Below are 12,405 nucleotides of genomic sequence, written 5' to 3' on the forward strand. Positions count from 1 at the left end.
TAAAGGAGAAGCCTAAAGATCATGATAAAACAGTCAAGTGGAGTGGTGCAAGAAGTTGGTATTTTAAGAAGCTGAAAATGTTCAAGCCTAGAGTAACTGTTTTTGAATACCAGAGGCTTCCCCACAAGCCATGTATTACTTGTTCCTTACCTCTCAACTCTTCCCCTTTCCACTTCCTTCTTTTGATGTTACGTAAAGTGTTCAAACCTGAACACCTGGACTTACATTCCTACATTCATATTGGAGCTCCTTAACAGGAATGGGCTAATATTCAAGGGGCAGGTCACCTGGAAATAACTAGCAATTTGCTTGTTTTCTTTAAATCACTTAGATAACCAGCAAAATTTAAAATCTAACTACTTACATGCCTACAGCTGCATTTAAGGGCACACATCCTCCAAGAATCCATTTTCTCACTTTTTGCCTTTCATGGCTGTTCATACAAACAACAAAGTATCGAAAAATCATGAGAAAACATAATCAGGACAAAGAAAGCAAGACAATTGATGCCTAGAGCTCCTTGCCTCCATGATCTCTACACACAAAGCACATCATCACCTCTAAATAGCAACCTGAAACCTACTCAAGAGACTTACATAAGACATGACTCAAGAACTAAAGCAATGAATGTCAAAACATTCAAAGACACAGTACCCTCTGCTCCTAGTAGTAAAGGAATAACTACTGGCAGCATACAAAGGAGATCTTTGCAATGGAGAAAAATACCAGTAAAAACTTTCTTGGAGATTCTAAACCATCCAAACCAGTGAAGCTACACACTTTGCAACAGTAGTACAATGCACGACTAGAAAATCTTCAACCAGATGAGGTGTTGAAGTTTTCTTATGCCTCAACCAACTGATAGAAGCTCCAGAAAAAGTAACGATAACCTAATACCTAATATATGCTTCCATCTGACTGCTACTGGGGGCTCAAGAAAGCAATGGTTTTCTCTGAGACCTCTTAGCTAGCAGGTTACATTGCTTGCGATATATGGTTCACCAGGAATGGCAGCCTAACACAGAGACTAAAAGGTGACCCTGTAAATAAATGTCAGCTGCAAAATCGAATACCTTTCCCAGTCTGAGCCGACCAAACATTGCAGTATTGACAATGTAAGCAAAATGCTGAGGAAAAAAAAAAAGAAGTCTACAATGAAAAAAAAAAAAAGGAAAAAAAAACACCGTAAGAAGAAACTAAGAGGGAATGTGAGAGAGAAAGAGCACATGGAAAACTTAATGCTAGTGTAACTCTGACCGATTCAGGTTCTTCCCGTGCTCATCGCCGCACCATCTGTGCTTAAATAAAAATGGAAGGGTTCCCAATCGTGTTTTCTTTCTTTGTGCAAATACCATTTTCACATTCATATATTTAAAGGACTATATGACTTATTGATTCAGAAATTAATCTAAAATGATGCTTATACAATAGACACCATATTGATTCATCATGTCTGTCCAGCAAACTGCTGAGGAATACCATCATCGCACTGGTCATAAGAATATACAGCAGAAATCGTTGATCAATTTCTTCCGACCTGGGACTTATGTTAAATGACTTGCACTCTAAAAAGACGTCATATACACCTGAGTTTCAGCACTACCCCCGTTAATTGGCCTTCCTTCCTTGCTCATTAGCACAACGTACAACACAAGCCATGTATCAGGCCTCTTACCAGCAGCAGTGAAAATCTCAGTGCTTACAACCCAAGGAGGGGAGCAGACTTCATAACTGTGTAATTACAAGGAAGAAGAAGTGTTATTAAAGGGTCCCTGTTTCTGAAACAGCACAACCCTGAAGAAACTCCAGCACTTATCACAATGAGCTGTATGGTGAGGAGTTCCCCCATCGACACCACATCCAGAGACGGGGACTTTGCACTGCAGACAATTCAAATTTCCCTCCTGGAAGAAGGAAGGGGAAGAAGGAAAAAAGTCTTTTTTCATAACATTTTTGGATGATCAAACATTACTAACTTAAAAATACCCATTGCCAATGAGTTATCAGGTTGTTCCAACATAGGCATTAAGAATCCAAAGCAGAAGCTGTTCCTGCCATCAGATTATTGCTAGCGATTCCTTCTTGACAAAATATAGCACAAATGAACATACTGCTAATACATACTGTGTTAATTATTCTGTGGTGCCATGTAGTAACCCTGACGGAAGCTCAGACGAATTGTGACGGATATGGACCGAGATAGTATTATATATAGCTTACATTTGTATTCAGTCAAGATGGCAGCTATAGCACAGGGAGACTGTGTTGTGAGGCTGAAAGGAGCTTATGTTATGCTATTAAATACTAGTAATGGCGTGAAGTTCATAAAACCAACTTCAGCACTGTCCTGTAACTTTGATATAGCCCCAGTCCTCCACTCCAATACCCCAATACCAACTCCACGCACCATGTTAGCCTTTACGCTGTAAGCACACACCAGGCCAGCACACAGCACCGAGGGCGCCATAAGGAGCGAATGGCCACTTCAAGACACCATGCTGCCAAAACACAGCTTTGATTCAGAGGAAAAAGCCCCCTTGCCTTGGCTCCCACCAGCCACGGGCAGGTGGCAGGGTGCTAAATGCAGCAGCTCCTGTGGGCACACCGCACCCGTCGGGGACGAGCCGGAGTCGAACCACTGCAGCTCGCAATCGCGGAGATACCAGAACGCACACGAAACACATATACAGTTTGTAAGTTTACGTGGACTTATATACAAGCTCTTTCAACAAAAACACACGCTTACAACATACAGCTCTATTTTCTGACGCCAAAGTTTTGTTGCCTCCCTCACACTCGCCGCAAAGAAATCTCCGTTCGCTTTCCTCAATCATTAATCATATCAGACTAATAAACATTCTGGCAACAACACTGTTTAAACAGCCTTCTCTCCACCCAAAATCCACTGGCAAATATTTTCACATACAAGAAGACCATCCCACAGCCCTGCCTTTGAACGCTAATCTAAACTGAGCTCTCCGAGCCAGCACAGTGAAGAGCTGCACTTTGGGAGGGGGAGTGCAGAAAAGAAATGAGAGATGGGCCTTTAAGATGAAATAAAAATAGACTCCCTTGATCTTACCATGACATGGCCCAGACATTCTCCCTGTGGGGGAAAAAAATGTTTCTTACTGCAGTGATAGTTTTTATAACATTTTCTTCTTTTCATTTTCTTTTTTTTTTTTCCCTGTGCAACTTTGCTTCCTGAAGAATGCTTTATATAAAAGACGCGACATTTGGCAACCCAGCTATGCTGCTTTGAGAAATTCTTTTGGCAAGTGCCCTACGTGCTGACTGCATTAAGCACATTGTTTATTTATTTATTTGTTTAGGCAGAAGTCGAAGGGAGCAAGCCGTAGAAGTAACGCGCGACACGGCGCTGCTCCCTTCGAGAACGGGAGGGAAGGCGGCGAGGGAGGGGCCGGAGCCTCGGCTTTTGGGAAATCTCACCATCTGAGAGGAGATGACTCCAACCTCAAAGCGTTGCTGCAGCTCTGGGGCACGCGCAGCGAGCTCCCGGATCCCGAGGCATTTAGCAAACATCAATTAATTAATTAATTAAGCCTCAATTCCACAACAAAGGCCGGTAGCATTACACATCTATTTTGCATACGGGTAAAACGAGCCACGGGGTAAACCTAAGCCCGCGCTGATCTCGCCCCGTGTCCCGAGGCGGGAGGCGCGCTGCCTGGCTTTGCCACGCAGGAGGGCACGGCACCGCCGCCGCCCTCGCTTCCTCCCTCGCTCCCCGAGCGAAAGCAGGAATGGGGAAGTCTCCCCGTGCCACCGTCTGCCTGCGGGCACAGCCACGGCACAGGACCCCATATACAGCCTGGGGTTGCATTCTCGCAGATGCAACTCCACAACCTCCAAAGGGTCGAGGGCTCGAAGCAGCAAGCCCCGTTGCAACCTACCCGCACCACCACCCGGCCAGCAGGACGGCCATATGCTTGTGGTCTGGGGCTATGGAACATATTTATGCTTACCAGAAAACAAGACACTTCTCAGAAACAATGGGATATTTTGCTTACGACCATGATTAGCCCCATTTATTTACACCAGGGACCAACAAAGCTTGGTAAGGCATCCCAGGGGACACACAGCAACTGCAATTCACAGAACTGTAAAGCTTTCAAGCTGAACTGGAAGGAGAGATGGAACAGGAAAGGATGCGACACACCTGCTCAGGGACAGAAACAAATCCCTGAACGTTTTCAGGCCAAACTGTGAGCAGCAAAAGGCCCAGTCCATCCAAACCAATTCTTTGATCAGCACATACACCATCAGGGAAATGCTGAAATGCAGTCTGGTGCCTTCCAGAGGAAGCTACCAAACCTCTGACCAACGTGACCTGCCGCAGAGGGGCACAGAAAGGCATTTTTCTCCATCCCACAAAGCTGAGACAGGCCTGGAGAGCCTGCTGGATCAGGTGGTGCTGCTTCAAAGGCTATGTCTGAGCACACAAATAGATCTATAATGCACATATCCTTTGGAAAAGTTTTAAGCAGTTTGGTCTCAAAAATGTTACATGTTTAACATTAGGAAGGGGTTTCTACACAAGTCTACGAGAGGCAGCATTCACGTCATTTGTTTGGTCCCCTGATAAAAAAAAGAGTTTGATTTTGTTCCTAAGAAAAGAGAATTGACACAGCAATGTAAATGTGTCTAGTCTTTTGCTAGAAGAGCATGAGTAAAAACTTCTGTCCCACTTGTTCTAAAACTTCTTCCTGCATTTTCTGACCTTGATTCCTAGGCCATTTTCAATGACATCAAGGTAGTTATCAGCAATATACAAGCCCAATTCTACAAGATTTATTCAAAGCAAACTGACTTTAATCAGACCGCAAGTTTTAACAGAAGTTCGATGTGACCAAGGGCTCAGGACAGTAAGAAGCAGACCTCAGCAGTCAAGTTAACCACAGAGCAACCCTCACCAATCATCTGTCCTCGGTGAAGCATACACCAAGCTCTCCTTTGAAAAGGGTTTAGGGATCTGAGCACTGGAAAGGGCCAAAGGGACAAAATCCATCCACACAGAAGTCACTGGCAAAATTCCCCTCACCCGAAGGAGAGCAATGCCATAACTTCACAACTCATTCTCTTTAACCTGAAAGCTATAAAACAGCACTTCACGTAGGGGGTTCAATCCCAGTACACCAACAACAGACTGCCCACATGGATGCTTGTCTTGGGCTAGGACCGATTCTAGACGTGCAGGCCAAAAGCAAACAAGGGAAACCTCAGCATGAGTTGTCTGAAACTATGGTCTCATTAGCCCAACACGCAGGCAAAGCTGAAGTCAAGAGGTTTTGGTTCTGCATGCGTACACTAGATAGCAAGATAATGAAATACGTTGTCCCAACACAAAATTTCACACCAAAATATTAATAAACACGCTTTTACTTTAAATAACTTAAAAAAAGAAAAGAATTATTCTCCACCAAACACATTTGTGAAGGCAACTAAGAGGGAGTAAGGTATTTTAGGATGATACCTCACTAGCCTCAGGTACATAGTTCAGAGATGCTCCCAAAGAAAAAATTACACAGGTTAAAACTCAATTACAGGTGGTTTACTTGTGGGGGAGGATGAGATTATGATGGAGGGGTAAGGCTTTGGGGGTAAAGGGTAGGACAGGACAGCACAGATGAGAGGGACGAGACTGGGTTGTTTTTGGCTTGACACTCGCTGAGAGAAAAAACAAGCGTGACTCATAGTAAAGGTAACTCTAAGTGTGATGTGACTGCAATGGAGAACTGAGCAGACCACACTGCATGAGTCAGCAGCGCAGATAAAAAGGGTGATAAGAAGCAGCAGATGGGACGTGTCTTTACTAAAACAGCCCTGCAGGACACAGGCCTCCTTTGCTCTAATGCAGCATCCGTGCCAAGCTGCTGCACGCTGGCGCGTACACTCGTGATCCCATGAATCAAAGCAGCCCGCGCACAGAGGTTAGGAAAGCAGCAGGCAAACAGGTGCAGACAGATCCGCAGGCAAAAACGCACAGGAAAGCAGAGCGAACACCCCCCCAACACACACACACACACCCCTCAACCCTGCTCAGACAGCGGGGTGGGGAGGAAGGGACGGGGGGAAGGAAGCTGTCACCCTGCTCATGGCATTCAAGCTGGCCGCCGGCCAGCTCTGCTGCTCCTGCTGCCTTCCCGGCCGGTGGCTGCAGCACGCCAGTCTCCCCAGCCACTTTCTGCCTCCCCAGCCAGGAGGCAGCCGCAGCAGCACGGCTCATCTGCGTCTCGAGAAGCTGAAAGGGCAGCTGGGGCTGCTCGCCGAGCTGTGCTCTGCTTCGCCTGCAGCTCGGACAGCTCTGTGAAACTCCTGGGTTTGAAAGCTCTTTGTGCACAGGATTGCAAGCCCTGCTTTGCTGCGAGAGCAGAGCTTTTAACCCCAAGAGCCCAAACACCGTTTTCTTGGGTAGAAAAACCATACGATCATACCCAAGCCCACATTAGCTGCAAAAATGCAACTTGCCACCCTGACCACAGAAACAACTTGCAATAGCGGTTCTTTGCAGGGAGGAGACCGGCGCTTTGAACCCGGTCAGAAAAGACCAGGGCCCCCTGTCACAGCTCAGGGGAGGACAGAGACAGGAGGTGAAGCTCAAATCGCCTTTCATCTTGCTTCTTGGCTGAGGTAAATTTATACCCTGCCTGCAAGGGGGTAAGACGGAAAGTAAAATGCTCTATTTTTAGACACAAGATCCTGCTTCTTCAGGTTCGTCTAATTTCTAAGAAACAACCCTTGGCAAAAGGTCTGCATTTGAGGGGGATGAAAGATGACTTGTTTCATTTTCTTTTAGTGCAGCTCGTAGCATGACTAGCATAAATCTAAGCAGCTCTGCTTTAGCCACATATACATGCCAGCTGTTTCTATTTGGGAGAGAGTCCCTATATTCTAGGAATATAGAATATTATACATATACACGCGCACACGTATTTCATTTTTCCTAATCCGTCCTGCCAAAATAAGCACATTGTGTCCAAGTATTTCAATGGAGTTAGAAGGTGTGCCTATCCCACCCCCCGCCCCGAAACATCCTTATTTATAGCTTTCAAAAGCTGGCGGGTTTGCCAAGGAAGAGCAGTTGCTGAGCCTCACACGGGCTGCAAAGCAACAGATCTGTTGTAACAGATTAACAGGCAGAGAGAGAGAGACAGGAAAGAGACGCACTTTCCTCCTCTACACATGTCCTTGCTCTCAGAAGCGGCTTCGCGGAGATAATGACAGTAACAGCCCGTCTAAGGGAGCCGGACCGGGAGCCAGGGCCCGTAGGAGCCCCGAGATGGCGGCGCTTGGCTCTGCGGCCTGGTCACGCACTGCCCTAGGCCGCGCGCGCAGGCTCCCGGCAGTAGGTAGAGGAACCGCTCTCCTACGGACATCGCAACCATTAGCGAAGGGGGAGGGCGGTCAGCGTGCAAGAGAAACGGCGAAGTTAGTTTTCATTTCCTGTCGGTTTTAATCTCGTCTGGAGGCTTTGCTCGCTGCCACTTCCATTTTACGGCCTGCCTGCAGAGGAACCGCTCTGCGCGCTCGCTGGCAGAAGGTCCCCGCTCGCCGCCGTCTCTGGTGCTCCTGAAATCCACCCCACCCTGCCCACCATTCACTGGCTGCAGCGGCAGTGAATCAGCCTGCAACCACAAATCACTGTGCTGGTCTGCCCCTCGGAGCTGTACAAACAAGCACACGTCTGATTAGAGCTTCCACTGGCATGCTAGTTAAAAGAGGAAAGCGCACGGGATTCATGGAAGCTGATGCATGACTTTTTTTTCCATGGTCTCACATCTTTCCCTTACCCTTCAAAGGGTCTAGCCATCCAGAAACCCCATTACGCTCCTTTTACTGCTGGTTTTCTCACTCAGTGGGCTCTTTGATATCCTTTGAACTCCTGATGTGAGTGCTTCTGTGTATCCTGCAGGCGATTCCAGAAATGCACTGCATAATTTGCACATGGACATAACAGTGCCTGCTAACCTGATGACAATTAGTGACAAATTATGATCGCAGCTCAGGCACAAGCTCAGAGAGGACTCCCATGTCCTCAGCCTGGAGAAAGTGCTGCACCGACAGAACTCTTCAGCACGGAGGCTGCTAAGTAGTGACAAATCGATGACAAACCAGTACTGATAGCTCTGCAAAAAAGGTTCATACGTCTCTCAGCCACAGCCCCCTGGTAATATACACACTTCTACACAACCCCTTTCAAAAAGAGTCATCGGATGCACTCAGCCATCCAACACAAGATGCAAGACACAGCCAGGCAAGGGTGACACCCTGCATCAAAGGTGGCTGAGGACAGACAGGCGCTGAGCTAGGACAGCAGAAGGCAAAGGTGCAAGTGACAGAGCACAGGGTTCACATTGCTGAGAGTTAACCAGCACAGTACGTGCCAGGAGCAATAACTTCCATCCTGGGTGAACTGTGATCGGGAGCAATGCCAGAGCGTGCGCAGCAGAGGAAGTCATGGCTAAAAGAGATGGAATAGGGGAAACTACCTGATCCTCAGCCAGAGCACCTCTCTGAAGATTTATCTCAGCACCACATCCTTAATTCCTTTACCAGTTTCCGAGAACTGGCAGTTCATGCACGCAGTAAAGGACGAAAATGAGCCTGCCTTGTATCTTTACATTCAGTTGATGTTTGCAAAGCTCTCTGAGAAGAAAAGCACCAGACTCCAGAAGCGATCGGTGTTATCACACTTGATCCACATGTGCCTGTGAGCTTGCTGCCCTCCATGGGACCAACAGCCATCGCTGCAGTCCTGAAGGGACAGTGGCGTAAACCAGTAAGTAGCATTTTGCTTGCCTTTTTCTGGGAGAGATTATGTAGCTGTAGCGCATCAGAAGACAAAATTGCAAACTTTATTCCTAAAATCTCTAAGTAGTGCTCAGTCTCACTTGCTGGTTTACAACTGGGTAAATTTGAAACACAGAGTCACTTTCATGAGATCCAGGAACATGACTGGGAACTCACTGGAAAAGCCCCAAATCCTGTTCCACTCCTATCCGCTGCAGAGAGTTATTCTCTCACACTGACCAATGTGGACCTAGATTACTGCTATCTACATGCTGAATAATAAATGATTTCTCTCTTGCTCACTCCTATGTACACACACACAAACGTTTTAAACATTAGAGGTTAATTTCAGGTATGCAAAATCTGCATTGTGAGTGACTGGCCCTGGGAAAAGACAAGCAGAAAAAAAGCGCCTAAAATTCTAAATATTTCTCTTGGCAACTGAGTAACTTTCTTAAATTAAGAAAAAGAGGCCGAAAGGGTACCCCCCAAAGACCTGCACTTCAGCAGGCTCATGCTCCGTGGTGCATTCATCCCCATGCTGGAGCTCTTGTCCCTGCAGGCCTGGCTGCCCAGCACAGTGTGGAGGAGGAGGGCCAGGGGCTGAGCAGGGGGAGCCTCATGCCCTATGAGGAGGGATGGGTGGGCCTGACGGTTCAAACATACTAAAAACTTATTCCTATACAGATGCACAAATACATGGTAGGGTTTGTTTTTTTTTTTTAAATGCTTTTATATATGTAAATTAACACATGCATTTTAAAATTAGGTTGTGGTGATCCACATTACATTCAAATACTGTATCAATTGACACCATCTGAATTCAGGGAATTATGGTCTTACTGCTAAGTCTTGAAGAAAAACAAACCTTGAAACTGACAGAAGTTATTGACTACACTTCTTAAAATCAGGCCTGACTGAATTCTACATCAGCTTTCAGTAGCTGTGGTGTTTCTTCTGCAAGGCCAGAGAGAGTATCTTCTTTATTTCAATGCATTCAACAGCCCAAGCTAAACACTTACCTCAAATAAGAGAAAGGAACTGGAAGTAGTAAAAGAAAATAAGAGTTCAAATACTTTCCTAATAGAAGTGATGTGCAAGAGTTCAGGATCTACAGTTCACAAAACTCTCTAAAATACTGTGATCACACACACACACAAAAAAAAGTGGTTTAATGACTGTAATTAATTGCAGTGGCTTAATTTTAATGCAGAACAAGCTTTTTTTTCCTTTTTTTTTTCTTCTTCCCCCCCCCCCATTTCCCAGCTCCTATTTTAAGTAAGCATTTTGGTTATGTGACAAAAATGTTTCATAATCTCCTTTTTGTGAGCTTTTGCTGAACGTTTATTTTCATTTGAATGTAGCTTGATACAAGTCACATGCAAAAATATAATCTTATAAACAGGGAACTGATAACACACCACTGATTATAATAAGAAGTGGAAAACTTTCGAGGCCCCTAGAAATATGCGTTAGACTATCTCACTGATGGAACATCTGTAGAAATATAACATTGTCTAAATTGGAAAAGATATATGAAATTATTTGAAGTACTGAAAGCATCCCCTTCTTTAAGGGCAATACCTAAAAAGAGTAAATGCAAATCAAGATTTAGAAGCTGATTATTTTAATAAAGGTTTCCTGCTTGCAGATTTTAGTCACGACTGAAATCAGCATTTAAATCCCACCGAATAACCCCCCACAGCAGGAGCAGTGCTGATTCATTTCTCATGAGATGGGACACTGAAGATCATGAAGAAGAGTGTTACTTTACTGATGTACGGCAGATGCACTGGGACAGAGACAAATGCACACTAGTATTTTAAATTTTAAAAAGGCAGGAGGCTAAAATATATGCACATATGTGCACATGTGAATGCATGCCCTCATTTTCTTATCACGCTAGATCACAGATCTGAATAGCAGCAGACCAGAAGAAGGAAGCTTTTGACCAGAGGTAAGGGCCAGCAGCTCTCGAGCATTCAGGGCAGTTCTCCCAGATGCAAAAAAAGCGAGGACTGGCACAGCAGCGAGTTTCTCTGAGTAAGCACAGCACTGCGTGGCCAGAGCTGCATGGCTGGGGACATGACCACGTGGTGATGTCTGACCGCTCCGGGTTAGCGTGGATCCTGCCAGGATTATGATAAGCCTTGCTAAATCCGTGCTGGGCACACAGTGACTCTGCGCTGTCCTCCGCCAGTGCTCCTAGTCCCAGGATGACAGTGACAAAACAGCCCTCAGGGCTGTCAAATTGGGAGCCACGCTGAGCAGGAGCAAAGGAGCCTAGCTGCTCTCACCAGACTCAAACAGCATGGTCCTACCTTCTCAGGAGTCTCACAGAATCACAGAATGGTTGAGGTGGGAAGGGACCTCTGGAGGTCACCTGGTCCAACCTCCTGCTCAAGCAGGGCCACCTCAAGCAGGCTGCCCAGGATCATGTCCTGGAAGCTCCAAGAAAGGAGCCTGTCTGGGCAACATGTGCCAGTGCTCTGTCACCCACGCAGTAAAGAAGTGCTTCCTGGTGGCATCCTGCAGCATCTCTGACTGTTCGCACTTGCTATGGCAGCACAGATCTCCTCTGCCCTGCCCTGCCCTGCAGTGAGGAGGGGAGAAACTCTGTTCCAGAAAGAAAAAGAAAAAAAAAAAAAGCCTTTTTTCTCCTGCGGCAGAAACTGAGTTAAAAGGATCCAGGAAACTTGCAGAAACTGGCGAAATCACAGAGGTAATCCTCCAGCAAGAATGAAAGGAGGAGAGTATCCACTGGGAAAGCATCAGCCATTTCTCAAGGCAGGAAGTTACACTCTGCGGAAGAGCATCTCCTTTTCCCCCACGCCACCCCCATGTACTGAACGCCAAGTGCACGGGGAGGTGCATTCACGGAGGCTGCACGAGCTGCCAAAGGTTTTTTTGGCTTAAGCAGCAAAGGGCGAGTTTGAGGTTTGCTCTTCGATTGCTGTCTCATGCACTTAACGTAACGAGACAATGGAGGAGAACAACTCATACAGACAGCAATGAGGTAATTAAAGCCTAATTCTGCTCAGCCTGCTCCCCGACTCCACACAAAGCAAATACACGAGTGCAGCAACACCTAGGTTGCAAATACAACATCATGCTCCAGCGCAAAACTGCCGTGCCTCACGGAGTACTGCTGGCTTTACTACGGCCACGGTATGCATTAGCGGGTACTGATTGTGTTTGCACAATATTTCAACAAGCGGAGCCAACCAACATCACTTCCTCTATTTCTGTATACGAGTAATATATTTACAGGAACAGCCTTTTGAAACGTTCCAGTAAAATTAGCTTACTCACAGATTTTTTTTTTTTTAAACTAGAACAGAGAGCAGAAGGATAATATCATCATCGGGTTTTGTGCATAAATCAGTCGGCTATTTACCGCTGGTGTGTTGCAATAATGAATTGCCACTATCTTTTGAGTTAGTTGTTGTTATTACAGTTTACCTAAGTTCACGGGATCACACATTCGCGCACAAAAAACATTCCTCATTATTTCCTGGGAAACGACCTTCAGAGGCATGTATTCCACCTCCTTCCCCAAGGCAATGCCCAAAATACTCCTGGAGGAGGTTTGTC

At 46.0% G+C, this 12,405-nt stretch overlaps 1 protein-coding gene across 21 annotated transcripts in view; it reads right to left on the bottom strand.

Annotated features, from left to right (window-relative positions):
• ATXN1 (ataxin 1) overlaps positions 1-12,405 on the bottom strand; it is a 215,768-nt gene that overhangs the window by 169,762 nt on the left and 33,601 nt on the right. Inside the window, exon 1 of one of the 21 annotated variants that reach the window (XM_050708624.1) lies at positions 11,133-11,592. The exons of 18 other annotated variants lie outside the window; for them this stretch is intronic. The gene's annotated coding sequence lies outside the window, so the exon portion shown is untranslated. Of the gene's footprint in view, positions 1-7,188; positions 7,533-11,132; positions 11,593-12,405 lie in introns of those variants that run through there. 2 more of the 21 variants (XM_035549628.2, XM_035549633.2) reach the window with 2 other exon arrangements.

This window comes from Cygnus atratus, chromosome 2, assembly GCF_013377495.2.
Source record: "Cygnus atratus isolate AKBS03 ecotype Queensland, Australia chromosome 2, CAtr_DNAZoo_HiC_assembly, whole genome shotgun sequence".
NCBI classification, from domain to species: Eukaryota; Metazoa; Chordata; class Aves; order Anseriformes; family Anatidae; genus Cygnus; species Cygnus atratus.